Consider the following 12,990-nt stretch of genomic DNA (forward strand, 5'->3'; position numbering starts at 1 on the left):
GATAGATCTAATTTCAATAAATATTTCAACTGTTTGTGACTAACTCCAAATTGGGACTTCCTGAAGGAAGAGAAGCCAGAATAAATTGTTTAGTTATCTGAGTGACCTTAGCTGAACCAGCCCAGTATTCACATCAACCAAGTGTTGTTGTTCATATTTAATACCCAACTTAATTTAATACAAAATCCCAGGAAGTAAAGGCTTTTATTCCCATTTTATGGAGGGTGAAACTGAGAAAATTATATACTACTGCATTTTTGCAAATTGATCTGCAAAAGTCTCAGGAAGTATGCCTTGAGATTGTCCAAGGTATACTATATTATTATCTTTTTATAAAAGAGGAAACTAAAGATCAGGAAAAAAATATGCACAAGGCCACTTAGAGCTGTGATTCACATTCAGTTCTCCATGACTTTAAGCCCAAACTCTTCTCTACTGCATCATGCCTCTTTTCAAAGACATTCATGCTTGTTAATATTGCACCTAGTAGTGAATTTGGGAAAAAATTAGAAGGTGAAGAGTAACAAGAAGGAGATTCCCAGTGATTGTGTGGGTTATGCTGACTTAATGGCCCCCAAAGTCCTTGGAAATCTGCCTGATTCACTATCTCTGACTGAGAAGCAACTTAAAGAACTGAAGTAACAATAAGTAATAAGCAACTCTATATGCATCTAAATCTGCAAATTATTAGACACAGCAAAATTAGGTTCTCCAAAGAGTTGCTATATTTTTTTTTTATTAAAAAGTTTTGAGTTGCTATATTTTAAGTAAACATTTCCTTAGCATTTCATCTTTTCAAAGTTATTTGCAATCACATATTGACTATTATGGTCTGAATAACAACCACAATGTAACAGTACTGCTCTTGAAGTTGGTCTTATGTCTATTTGATACATAGGAAAATTAAACACTATAATGATGGCCTTCCTACATGTCACTGTCAATCAGTGGTTGACACTGGTAATATTCATACTACCAAGTTCATAATACCAATTCAAGGTAGAAAGAACTATTTGGGGGGGATACCCCAAATTTATCTATTTGCAAAACTAGATATGAGGCTCATTACCTGCTTTTGATATAAAAGAAACATTAAAAAGTGACCACATTCTATTTTCTATTTCTGGCTGGCAGTTATTACAAATAATATTGTTTTAGGAGATTATAAGAACCAGATTAATTTATTTTATTCATTAAAATGACCAAATTGCACACGAACTTTATCTTAAACTGTCTATCTCAAAATGCTAAAAACTTTGTCACTAGCTAATGGGACTTATCATAGATACCCAGATTTTTAAAAAATTACCTGCTTTTGAATTTCGCTAAATAGTAGGTGGAAAGAATCCAATTACTATGTTAATAAAAAGGGACAGATGGACTGCTGTTGGTTATCATTCACTGTGCTTGTGCTGGGATGGACTGCTTGGCAGTTTTATTTGATTACCTCTTTTTTTTTTAATTTAGAAAGAAAAGTCCAAAGAACTTTCCACAGTGAGATTGCTTAGTTCAAACAACAATAACATTAAAAATAGATGAACCTATTCACTCATAGCAGGAGTATAATGGACCAGGCAAGAAAATAACAAAAATAATGAACAACCATGTACCAGAGACATTATGCGGGGCTGGAGTGGGGAATGGGATCAAAAACGGGGTGTTGGGGAGGGAAGTGCACGGGATTATGGTGATGGCACACGGGTGACTTGGTGATGGGAAACTCGCGGGGATTACAATTGAGATGGAAAAAAAAATGTACAAAATGATGTAAAAATAAACTGTTGTAAAATTAAAAAAAATATTAACCTCAGCAGGTTGGTCCTCAATGATAAATTCTATCTGTTCAACCAATACATTACAAATAAATATATAAAACCAAGCACACACACAAAAAAATAGATGAACCTAAAAGTCATTGTAAAATTAAGGCTTGAAGTATCTACAACAGTGCCCATGTGTTATATATAACAGAGATACATTTCATTTCTGAGAAATAAATAATAATAAAAGTTAGTATAGGAAGATGAGCAATTTTCTTTTTGAAGATTTATTTTCAGACCCTTCATGGTGGCGCAGTGGGTTAAAGCACAGTACTCAGAAGCTAAGGCCACTTCAGCATGAATTCCAACCCTGCCCCAGAAGTGATCCACACAGTGCAGCAGACCTCTCCGGACCCACCCGCTGCTCCCCTGAGCAGTGTACTTCATTTTTCTGCCTATTCTGCATCCACTCTGTCTCTGGTGAATCCTCTCACTGCCCCTGTACCTCTGGCCTGTACCCTAATTCTGTATGCATAAATAAATCTTAAAAAAATTATTTTCATGCATACAGAGCGGGGGTACAGGCCAGAGGTGCAGGGGCAGTGAGAGGATTCACCAGAGACAGAGTGGGGAGCAGAACAGGCAGATTGATGAAGTACAATGCTAAGGGGAGGTTAGTGAGAGGTCTGCTACACCATGTGGGTCTCCTCCCTGGCCAGGAATTGAACTCTGCTGAAATAGCTGCAGCTAGCTTCATAGTGCTGCACTTAAACCTGTTGTGCCACCAGGTAAGGCCCATACATGAGCAATTTTAAGGTTTAGACATTGATATTTGTCTTGTTGGTGTAAATGCAGGATTAAAAAAAGATATCTTGGTATAATGAGATGGTAAAAAATGAGATAAAAAATACTATAATTTGGCAGAAAGTAGTTATATTTAGCACTGCATTCCAACTGTACTGCTTATTATCTGAGAAGTCTTTGGTCATTTGTTAATCTCTTTATGCCTCAGTTTCCTCATCTCTAAAAAGTAAGGGAAAAGTAGTTCCTACATCATGGGACCAATACTCTTAATTGGTTTCTAGCAAGTGGCAAATAAATGTTCGTCACCATTATGACCATTATTGTTGTTACAATATGTATTTTAAGTAAACAGCTTTTCACCTGGCTTTGTAAAGCCATAGGAGTGAAGTACCCACAGTTGTGCTGAGCTGTAAACTCTAAGGAAAGGCCAAAGGCTGAATGGGCCACCGAGACTGATGACTCAGACGCAGCAGCAGTTCAGGTTTCCAGACTGATTCAGCTCCTGGCTTCTATCCTGATGCCGACAACAAGAATGCCAATTAGTGCCAAGAGGGATGAGTTTTTGTAACATGGGCCCTGTTCATTAGAAATTCAAATTAGATCATTTACATCTTGTTTAAAACACCAATAATGATTGACCAAGTTCAAATTCAAACCAATGACACAGAGTTAAAAGCATGATATCTAGTTACCATGCTTCTAAACCATCTCCTTCTGAATTCTAAATTCCCAACTCATCCATTGCCAAGGGGCTAAACATAGCTAAAGGATTTAAATTATAATTTGATCTAACAACCCAGGTATCAAACAAGCTTTCTTTAGCCAAATAAGTAGAGCGGTGACTAATATCAGAGCAATATACTCACACTATGCTATGTATTTTACAACAAGAAAATAATAATTGGAGTGTATTGGTAAATATTTTCTCACCTGATCTATAAAAGGATGTCAGCATAAGACTGCTATTCAACTTAACAAAACTATTGTTAAGGTTAAGTGATTTAGAGATGAAAAAATCTAGGAAATTAAGGGATATCTTATTCTTATGGTCTCAAATTGTTTAATAGACTAATGTCGATGGGATATAAACACTGCATGGAATAAGATCAAGCAGATTTGAATCTATTAAATAAATGCTGCTGATGATAATGAGATGAATTGGGGGCAGATGTCAATTACAAGAACAGTCATGCCTTAAAACCCATATTTAAAAGCTCTTAAGTACCAACACTGTATTTGAAACACATTTTATTGGGTTTTTTACTAGCTATATCTCATCAGAGTCCTGTCAACAGATCAGCTTTAATACTCATGTTTAATATGTGAGGAAATTGACAAACAGAAAACATAATTAACTTGTTAGAATTACACAGCAACTCAATATTGAAAAAAAAAAAACTCAAGTATTAAAGAGTAACTACTTATAAAGATCAGTATTTATTTTATTTATCTCTGAAGTTTTGCTGAAGAGTGTCCACACACATAAGATAATATGATTCAATATTTTTTACCTACCTCTTATTCGAATTCATACTATAAAAAAAAACTTTGCTTAATTATATTCTGGTTTGATGTTGTGAGTAAAGGACCTAATCAAAAGCTAATTTTGAACTTTTGTCCAGTTATCTTATTCTTCAAAAATTTATTTTAAATTGTGGCTATAACATAACATAGTTGTAACATAAAATTTACCATTTTAACCATTTTTAAGTGTACAGTTTTGTGGCATTAAGTACAATCATGTTCAGACAGCACCACCTTCAAGCTCCAGAACTTTTTCATCTTGTAAAACTGAAATGTTGTACCTCTAAAAGAATAACTCCCCATCCCCCTTTAACCCCAGTTTCTAGCAACCACCATTTTCTTTCCAGTCCTATGAATTTACTTTTATGAACTTAAAAAAGTGCTTTGTGCACTGCACTGAGAAGCTAAAGCCACTTCTGCATGAGTTCGAATCCCGCCTTCCCCGGAGGAGACTACATGGCGCGGCAGACCTCTCCTGACCCGCCCGCTGCTCCCCTCAGCAGTGTACTTCGTCGATCTGCCTGTTCTGCTCCCCACTCTGCCTCTGGTGAAGCCTCTCACTGCCCCTGAGCCTCTAGCCTGTACCCCAGTTCTGTATGTACAAATAAATCTTTAAAAAAAAAAAAGTGCTTTGTGCTTTTATAAAAAGCTCACCAGGATTATGGACCCTCCCTGGTGGTGCAACGGGTTAGGGCGCAGCCCTACAAGCTAGTCATTGCTGCTTTAGTTCGAGTTTGATCCCCAGTCCCGGAGGTGACCCACATGGAGCAGCAGATCTCTCTTGATCTGCCCCCTGCTCTCCTCAGAATTGTGCTTCGTCAGTCTGCCTGTTCTGCTCCCCACTCTGTTTCTGGTGAATCCTCTCACCTGCCCTGCATCTTTGGCCTGTACCCCAGTTCTGTATGCACAAATAAAATAAATCTTAAAAAATAAAATAAAGTATACCTTTAAAATGTTATAAAAAAAACACAGGAATTATATATTTCTGATAAACCTCTGAAGTAAGATCCTGTAAAGGTTTTGCCTTGAGGGTACACATAAAGCTAGTTTGAGGTTACTCTGTGCTTGTTGAATTGTGAAATGATTTGTACTTCAGATGGGAGGCAAGAGCTTCCAGTTTGCAGTGTGATTTATGAGATTGGCTCTTTTACTTTGTCAGTGCCCAGGCTTCTGCAAACTATGGCATGAAAGAGTAGTGGCTATGTACTGCCTTTCATGTCTTACAACCTTTTATGTCTTACATCTTTAGTTACAACCACCAATTAATTTTGTTTTCTTCAAAAGTGCTACAGAATAAGACCTAGTAAGATTATTTCAGGGAAGTATATTTACATATTACAAGGGAAATTTGCTTGTGATAAACTACTGCTGGCTACATTTTTATAGCATTGCTTTGTCAAGCATTCTAAGAGAGTTTATAATACTTGAGAGCAAAGAGAATGAACATTGGCACGATAGAGATCATGGGCTCATAATTCCATAAAAAATAAAATGCCTACCCAATATTACACAAATGTGTGGCTCTCCCAAGTGATGATAAATGTGATTTTTTTACACTATTGATTTAGCAAATACACAAAAATTATGCATTAATAATTTATGTATTTCCAACAAATTTATGATTTATTAATTGTAACATCATTTAAACAGTAAGTGTATGTTTATTCTGTTTTTAGATAATGCATAATACAACATAGATTTGCGAGTTCTTTACATGACTATCCAGGAATCTTACTCATAAACAAGAAACGACCAATTTGGGGGAAAAAAGCAGTTTGTAGCTTTTTATTTTTGTGAAAGACCACTCTTTTTTTCTCTCTTACTAGCTCTATAACTTAAAACAAATAATTCTATATGCTTGTTATCTTTTCAGTTACTAAAAAGTGGCGAGAATGTTTTACTTACTTCAGGAGTATAAGAATAAATATTAAAATATTAATTGATGAATAAAAGTTTTTTAAAGCTATGTACAAATATGAGAGAATTTCCTATTATAAGAAACACATGAAACATCAGCAGAGCACTTCTACACTCTTAAAACTAAAGTAAAAATCAATATATATTGATTAACTAATGTAAGTTTAGGTACTCAAAGAGTATCTATTATTTCAGTTTATATATATATATATAAGGATATTCATAAACAACTGTGCAATAGTAAAAAATTTTAAATAACATTGATATGTTTAACATGAAAAGATAATATATAGATTTTTAAAAACGTATTCATGACTTTGACTTTGTATTTTTCTTAATTCTGAATTATAATGTTCCAAAATGTTAAATGGGTATACCTATATAGTGGAATTACAGAATATTTTTCTCTCATAGTCCTTAGCTATTCTTTTTCTTAATTTTAAAGATTTATTTATTTATGCCTACATTACTGGGGTACAGGCCAGAGTGCAGGGGTGGCGAGAGGCTTCACCACAGTCAGAGTGGAAAACAGAATAGGCAGATTGATGAAGTACACTGCTGAGGGGAGCAGCAGTGGAGAGGTCTTCTGCGCCATGTGGGTCACCTCCAGAATAGGTGAGGATTGAACTCACGCTGAAGTGGCTTTAGCTTCTTAGTGCTGTGCTTTGACCCCCAGCACCACCAAAGAGGGTCCCCCTTTTTTTTAAGATTAATTATGCACTTCTGGGGTACAGACCAGAGGTATAGGGATGATGAGAGGATTCACTAGGATCAGAGTGGGGAGCAGAACAGGCAGACTGACAAAGTACACTGCTGAGGGGAGCAGCGGGAGGGTGGGAGAGATCTGCCTAGCCAGGTGAGTTACTGCCCTGCTGGGAATGGAATTCACACAGAAGCCGCTGAGGTCAGCTTCCCAGTGCTGTGCTTTAACCTGTTGTACCATCAGGGTGCTATTCTTAAACCTCTTAGCTATTATTGATATATATATATATATACACACATACATATGTATATATATATGTAAAATAAAGATATACTATATTTATGAAATGAAAAAAGTAGCAAGTATTCCCCTAAGCCAAAAAAGAATAGAAAGTCTCAAGGGAACCAAAAGGAAAAAAAAGCATAATTTGGCTGAAATTAATTGGTGTTACTATATATCTGCCTACCTACCTATCAATCACCCATTTACCTGTCAAGTATGTATGTGTATATAAAGATGTGTCTATATTTCTGTCTGCAACTTTGCTACATCATGTGTATATTTGAGTAGGTATCCTGAATGAGAAGTGAGAAAGAGGAATCAAAGAGGAAAGAATCGAAAGTGTTCATCCAAGAGAGCTGTACGTGGAGAGATGGTAGAACTGGGAGCTCCAGTGCAGCTCTTCCAGATGCCATGGCCAAGTACCTGCCTTGTTCCCGTCACACTTGTGTAGTAGTATTCCACCTTTAATTTAGGCAGGTCTACTGAAATACATTAAGGGGAGCAGTGCATGAGACAGGAGAAGTCTGCTGTGCTATAAGTAGTTTAGCAGCCTGGCTGGGGAGTGATTGAACTCAGGCCATTATGGTGCTAGTGTTGAGAATTACATCTAGGCCACCAGGGAGGCCCCAATTTAATTAATTTTAAATAGATTTTTAAAAATTATTTATGCATACAAGAACTGGGGTATAAGCCTGAGATGCAGGGGGCGGGGGCTGGGGAAGGGTGAGAGGATTCACCAGGGACAAAGTGAGGAGCAGAACAGGCAGATCTTCTGAAATACACTGCTGAGGGGAGCAGCGGGTGAATCAGGAGAGGTCTGCTGCGCCATGTGGGTCAGCTCCCTGGCTGGGGATCGAACTCATGCTGCAGTGGACTGGCGACAACTTGATAGCACTGACTTCACCCCTGTACCACCAGGGAGGCCCTAAATAGATTTTCTTATAAAGAAAATATCAGTTGCTGGGGGAACATGCCATTTGGTCTACTCTGAACCTGTCTTTCTCATTGTTAACTAACATTTGGGATTCTGGCTGCTGCATTACCCTTGGGAGTTTGCTAAAATTAAGTACTTTACCAGGGACTGCTAAGTACTGAATTTCTGGAAGAATTTAAAAAAAAATCAAATTTGGATTCTGAGCTGGGAGAGCTGAAAACCAGATGATAGAAACTGGTGATTTCATCAAGGTAATTACAAGCCATGAGATCTTATGACAGTCAACCAATTGGACTTCCCTACAACACAACCCTATAATTCAATGTGTGACCTTTAGTATGAAATGAATACAAGGTAGGTATGTGTTGGAGACTTAGCCACAAGATATTTCCACAGTATGAACAATGGGGATGGCATTTTAGCTAGCACATCATTCCTAGTCTGGAGTTCTCCAAACCAAAGTAAAGAGAAGGAGTGTCAGTTACCCAAAGTGCCAGTTGATGTTAGCGCAAACGTCAAGTTATAACTGGTGCCTCCTAGCCCAGCATATGAAGTTGTTTTCTACATAATTTTTAAAAATAAGGTCACAGCTGTATAGCATGCATATTCATTATAGTAAATCTCTTCTCTGTTTTATAAGCATTATTGAGCAGTTGTATACTCCAAGTATCCTGCTAGATTAAGATTTTCTTCAAACATGCTGTTTATTTTATAATATGAGTAAATGTTTAACACTGAAAGTAGAGTGCATGAAAAAAAATGGCTTTTTACTAAAAATCTAACACCTGCCAGACATTGTTCTAACCAGGCTACATTATGTCAATTATTTTTTATTCAGACTGTAAGATATGGATCATAGAAATTCTCTAATGATATTATCAATCTGTTCATTTAATTCCATGAGGTTATATCCAAGATGATCATTCATTAAAATTATCCCTACTGAAAAAAAATTTCTTAATAATATAATTATGTATAGCTCTGAAGTGCCACAATAATTCAATCTTAGAATAATGGATTATAAATGCTTAGTCAAAATGGAGGTCGGAAACAATGACAGTTCTTTTTAGGGTGAATCAACAGTTAATACTACCAATAGAGTTTTCTCTTCTTTCTTGCTAAACCCTTAAGCATTCCTCTGGGAAAAAAACAACTCAGAAAATAGAACATATTATATGAATTTCTTTATATGAAATTTCTGGAATAGGCAAATCTATCAAAACCAAAAGTAGATTAGTAGTTGTCTAGTGCTTTGAGTGAAAGGAGAAAAAGAAGAGTGACTGCTTTAGGGTATGAATTTTTTGGAAAGAATGATAAGCTGTTCTAAACTTGTGACAGTAGCTGCAAAACTCACTAAATATATTAAAAACCACTACACTTTAAATAGGTGAATTGTATGGTATGTGAATTACATCTCAGTAACACTGTCATTCTGAATTTCTGTTGTCTTATTACAGAATTCCTTTTGGCTGACCCTTTGAGATACTCTTTAAACAACAGGCGATAGTGAGGTTGCCATTAATGAGGTTAGCTTAAAAAAAACAAAGGTAATAGAAATTAATTCTAGTACAGAAGACATGAAATTATAGAAGTATATAGAGAGATAAATAAATACCCCAATTAGGATTAACTCCTGTGTAACATAAAATAAATCACTGATGGAGTTCTTTATGCAACATTAACACAGAAAAAATCTTGGTCACCTCCAGAATTCTGGTTGTCTGTCCTCAACCAACTCATCCTCTCTATGCCTTATCCCTGAAAAAAGCTTACTCTTGCCCACAATCTTATTTGTGTTAACACTAGTCTCTCCTTTTTGCCTCTGAAGTGGCTCATCCATTTTTCATATCACTAGTAGGCATCCATTTCTCATTCTTCTTCCATATGGCTTTACAAGTTTTCTAGGACTGCCTCCTCTCTTTACACCAACACTTTTACAAAAACAACCCAAAGCCCCTCAATTTAACAGTGGGAAAGAGATGGTTCAGATGAATACTTTGGGTGTAAGAATGGATATAAGAGTACTTTCATTGTTCTAAATCATTAGATTCCTGGAGATACTTCTTCAGGAGGCAATATTAAATTTTCAATTGATTGTCAGGACATCCCCTTAAGAAATCTCTTGTTTTACCTCCCAACCTAAGTTCAGAGGGCAGATCTTACCTGGAATAAACTGTAGTGGAGCTCCAGAGAATGAGGGTCCCACGGATACTCTCAGCCCCTCACCTTACTTGTTAAGGGCAGGGAGAGTTGCCGCCGCTTTCCCTTCGGAATGGGCTTGCCCATCCTTCTAATTTTAGGCTGCTTCCTCATGCGGCTGCCATGGGTATCAGAACATGTGGCTCCCCTCAGAGGAGCTATTTTCTCCTATGAGCCTCACTTATTTCCAACTTCTCTCCAGTCTCCCTTTAGTTATTTCACAGTAATAAATAAATTATGCTCATTCTAATCTAAATTTATTCCAGAACCTAAGGAATCAAGGAAAACTTTATATTTGACTTTAGTCATCCTTTCCAGTAGCCAGATTTCCAAATCATGTTCATCCAACAATTATTTTTACTAGGTTTCTACTATGAGTAAGATGTTGAGGTAGGTCACAGGAATCTGATGATGAACAAAGCAGGTGTGTATTTCACTGGTGAAATTTTGATAACAGAGATTTAGCAAACTTCCACAGTGTTCTGTGCTCTGTTAAAATATGAAAATATAAAAACAAATAAGGTAAAGATTTTGTTCTCAAAGAACTCACAAGATATTTCTATATACCGAGGGATTCAAAGAGTAGAGCTTATAAATGCCTGTTGATCTTTAATTTTGATATGGTGAATGAACTCGTTCAATTAATCAGTAAAAATGGATTTGAGGTTATTTTATGAGCATGACAGTCTGGTAACCATTCAAGGGAATTTTAAAAAGTATAATACAATTCCTTCCCTGAGAAAGATTACAATTTAAATTAGTAACAATTGTCTAACTGATAAATATTTAATGGAGTTTACTACTTATCTGTTCACAATCTTCCTTACTAAAAGTTTCTTTTTTTTAATTTGTTTTAATTCATTTATTTATTCATACAGAACTGGGGTACAAGCCAGAGGTGCAGGGGCGGTGAGAGGATTCACCAGAGAGAGTGGGGGAGCAGAACAAGCAGATCAAGGAAGAACTCTGCTGAGGGGAGCAGCAGGTGAGTCTGTAGAGGTCTGCAGAGGTCTCCTGTGCCATGTGAATCACCTGGGGGAGGGGGACAGGGATGGAACTCTTACTGAATCTGCTGCAGCCAGCTTGCAGTGCTGCATCCTAACTCGCCACCAGGGAGGGGCCTAATTATCTTTTCCCCCTAGAGACATTGTTTCAAAATATCTTACACAATAAATAGCACTCACAATTTGTTTCTCATATTTAGTATGCAAAGAAAAAATTTTGCCGACTAAATGGTGGGGGGAGGGGAGTGCACTGGACTATGCTGATGGCACACGGGTGATTTGGTGATGGGAAGCCCACGGGGATTACAAGTGAGATGAAAAAGGCGCAAAATGATGTAAAAATAAACTATTATATTATTAAAAAAAAACTGCCAACTACACTTTCTGACTAGTATCAAATAATTGTATTTGTTTTGAGGGCAGGAAAGATCCACATTCCTGACCTCCAGCAAGCAATACTGTGAGGGGGGAGACAGTCAATTGATTATGTTGTAATAGGGGTAAATTCTACAACAGATGACACCAGAGTATGCCTGTCATGGGGTTTGAGGGTAGTGGTCTTCCAGTGGTCACAGGGAAGATAAGTCTTTATAAAGAACTGCCTGAGCCTAGTTTAGAAAAACAATAATCTCAGTAGACTGAAGAAGCAACATGAAAATGTAGGAAGTATAAAGGAGCCTATTTCATAGTTTGTAAAACACAGGCCTATGATTTGGAGGATGTGGCAAGGGTAAGGCTGTGCAGGAGCATAAAGACTCAATGTATTTTGGATGTTGAATGCTTTAATGATTAAGATTTTGAGAAGATATGACAAAATCTCCATTTCAGAAAGATCATTCCACTGGCTGTGTGGATAACCAGAGTCAAGACCACAGACAGTCTACAAGGAACAGTATGGCAGCTGTCCTGGCTGCAGCTGATGATAGTAGGGCCTGAGGTTGTCTTAGGAGGGATGAAAGTTGAAAATAATTATGCCCAAAAAGCAAAAGAAATGTTGTCTTCCTGTGTTACTGGCATAAACAAACACATTTTATTTATTTCTGGATGCCAGGTATTAGATCATTTTTCCATATTAAATTTTCCAAAAGAAGCATGAATAGCAGTACATATATATTTTTAAAGATTTATTTAATTATATATACTGAGCTTGGGTACAGGCCAGAGGTGCAGGGGTGGTGAGAGGATTCACCAGAGCCAGAGTGGGGAGCAGAACAGGCAGATGGACGATGTACAGTGGTAAGGGGAGCAGCGGGCGGGCCAGGAGAGGTCTGCTGCGCCATGTGGATCGAACTGGGCGGGGATCGAGCTCATGCTGAAGTGGCTTTAGCTTCTTAGTGCTGTGCTTTAACCAGCTGCATCACCAGGGAGGGCCCGCAGTACATATTTTTAAAAACATTGCAATCATTGTGTAGAAGTTGGAAGTGACCAATAGTTGTTTCTAGGCTATATGAGGGGTTTTGTGCTGGGGAGGGGAATTTATAAAAATTTATAGGTCTTACTTTCATGGTACTCTGTGCCGCTTTCATAAGATTTTTAATGGTAATTAAGATCTGAAGTGTGTTGTTAGTTCTGCTTATAAAAAGTGACAATATAATAAATCAGAAAGCCTGTTGCTTTTACATTAGTATTTTGAAAGTTATTAATAAGGGATTTAGTAGATATAGATAATCACGCTGTGGCTAATTCTATTTTAAAAAAGGGGAATATACTGTGTACTTAAGAAAGGTCTATATTTATAATTAGTTTACAATTAAAATTTAAGAAAGGTATGATGACAGTTGAGGCATATCACTTAAAAATATTATTATGTATGTGTATCTACACACATATTACATATGTGTATGTATATGTCTACATACATAA

Source organism: Condylura cristata, unplaced genomic scaffold (assembly GCF_000260355.1).
Source record: "Condylura cristata isolate star-nosed mole 26May11 unplaced genomic scaffold, ConCri1.0 scaffold00011, whole genome shotgun sequence".
In the NCBI taxonomy this organism is placed as follows: Eukaryota; Metazoa; Chordata; class Mammalia; order Eulipotyphla; family Talpidae; genus Condylura; species Condylura cristata.